Source organism: Dicentrarchus labrax, unplaced genomic scaffold (genome assembly GCF_905237075.1).
Source record: "Dicentrarchus labrax unplaced genomic scaffold, dlabrax2021, whole genome shotgun sequence".
NCBI lineage: Eukaryota > Metazoa > Chordata > Actinopteri > Moronidae > Dicentrarchus > Dicentrarchus labrax.
In genome coordinates, this window is record NW_026136724.1 from 229,374 (window position 1) to 231,873 (window position 2,500).

Sequence of the window (2,500 nt, forward strand, 5' to 3'; positions counted from 1 at the left end):
GAGGAGGAGGAAGAGGAGGAGCTAAAACCTTTAATAAAGTATGAAGATGGCCAACCGTGAGGAGGAAGCACTCGAGGAACAATAACTAATATTTATTGTTCAGGGACGACGACGTCTCCGTCCTCGTCGTCATGGAGACAGAGACAAGAGAAATATATCAGAAGTATTTATTCTTATATTAATCCGTGAGTGCAGAGCTCCGGCTCACTGTGACGCATTAACAACCTTTATTAAACTATAATTCAGTGTTTAGTCTCATTATTACAGTTAATAATCAATAATCAATAATCAAATCAGATGATTGGACCAACAGAAGGTCTTTAATGAACTTTAAATACAGAAAATGTTTAATAAGAAGAGGAAAAAAAGATAAACGATGAAATACACATTAATGCGTCTCCGTGGTAACAGGCATCACCGTGGTAACAGGCGTCTCCGTGGTAACAGGCGTCACCGTGGTAACAGTGGCTGTCTGCCTGTGCTCGGCTCTGCACTCTCCTGTATCCTCTGACTGTAGTTACTGTATGGATCTATATTTATGAATGTAGTTCCTGTAGACCAACCTCGCGACCTTTCAGGGGTCACGACCTTTCAGGGGTCGTTCAACCATGACTCATTCATTCTTTAACTCATTTTAAAGTTCTGCCTCATTGATTTCCAGATGGATCATTAATATAAAACCTCATTATAGATTATATAAGGTTATATATATAGATTATATAAGGTTATATATATAGATTAAATAAGGTTATATATATAGATTATATAAGGTTATATATATAGATTATATAAGGTTATATATATAGATTATATAAGGTTATATATATAGATTATAACCTTATTATGGTTCAATGTGAGATTGATACATGTTGAACTTTTACTAATTAGACATCAGGTTGTTTTTTAATAAATAAAAATAATGTATATAAAACATATAAATGTATATTTTCTCTAAACACAGAAACATCTGTTTAGGCTCAGATATTAACCTCAATAAGCAATAAATACCCCATAATAAGAACATATTATTATTTATCTCTCATTAATAATCATTATTAAAGTTTAACCCTTTAGCAACACTGTGGGACTGTTACCATGACAACGCCCCCCCCCCATGTATACCAATAAAGTTATTCAAACCTACAGCCGGCGTCTCTCTGTCTGTCTGTCTGTCTGTCTCCATGGCAACCCCACTGAGCTGAGCAGGGATTGGCTGATTCATATGTAGGGGTGGACGGGCATCGTCCCGGTGGGCCGTTGACCCAATGTGGTCCGGTCCGTCCGCTATGTTTTTGGTTTTCTTTCTCTCTCTAAATTCCCTCCAGTTGGGCCAGTTGGCTACAGAGGGCTAGCAGTGTGTTGCCAGCATCGACACATATTATTGGTCTATGTTTGTCATTGTCAATCAATCAATGCTGTCAATCACAACACAAACCAGGGTGGGCGGGACCTCATGGCATGGGCCGGAGTGGCGGGAAGGGCTGCTGCTGAGCTGAAGATGGATAACCGTAAGAAACTTAAAAAGCTGAAGTCTCTGGAGGTGGAAGCTGCTAAATGTTGGACATTGACAGACCTATTTGGTGCCGGGGTCACCACCCCAGCAGGTGCTGCTGCGCCGGGAGACGAGCGAGTGGAGGCAGACATGGTGAGTAACGTTAGCCTGGTTGTTCCATTGAATGTGATGGGACCTCATTAACTGCATACTTGTGACAACATATTAGCCCAGAGTGGAAGGGCTGGGACTGTTGGTAGTTGTGCTTGATTTGGTTTAAATATGCCGAATTGGGATATTATGGGTTATAGGCCCTTTGCACATGACGTCACACAACTTCCGGTCTGGAGCGAAGCAGCGTATCCTGACTTCCGTCTTTGCTTCCGCTATCTCACTGAGCGGTGTTTCCAAAATGGATTTCACACAGTCACTCCTCAAGCTCCCAACATTTCGTTTAGGAGACGTACACAGACTGGCAGAAAAGTTCTCAAAGACTCCAACCTCTAAACCCGACAAGTTCTTTATAGAACAGCACCTGTTTGATTATCAAGGTAAGTGTTTTGTCGTTAGCGCAGAAGGGTAATGATAACTTAACGTAGGCTACAGGCGTTTTGATCATCTATTAGTTGTCTGTTTCTCGATTAGGTTGCTATGGTAGCTTTATAAATATTATTAACAGCTGTTACCAAGTCGTGCCTTGAATATAGTTTAATATTGTTTAGCCTTCAATGCCGAGCCTTCTCCCACCTAACGTTGTTTGGAACAGTGTCAGCCGCTGTTGACCACTCAGTCACAGTGAGAGCACGCTGTCACAGCTCAGTGAAGAAAAACGAGGAGCCTCATTATCTCCAGCTTTTTTAATAGGATTTTCGGGCTCTTTTGTTGTGTTATGCTGCGGTTGCAGACTTTGCAGTATCCCACGAAGTTCCACTGTGGGTGTAGTGTGTTTCTCAGTCTCATGTCAGTATTTTAGGAGCCACAATCAATAAAACAGCTGCACACATAACT

At 41.2% G+C, this 2,500-nt stretch overlaps 1 protein-coding gene across 1 annotated transcript in view; it reads left to right on the forward strand.

Annotated features, from left to right (window-relative positions):
• The first annotated feature begins 1,903 nt into the window (after positions 1 to 1,903).
• The window catches only part of LOC127358995 (uncharacterized), a 5,110-nt gene continuing 4,513 nt past the window's right edge, over positions 1,904 to 2,500 (forward strand). The window contains exon 1 of the mRNA XM_051392620.1: positions 1,904 to 2,043. The gene's annotated coding sequence lies outside the window, so the exon portion shown is untranslated. The remainder of the gene's footprint in view (positions 2,044 to 2,500) is intronic.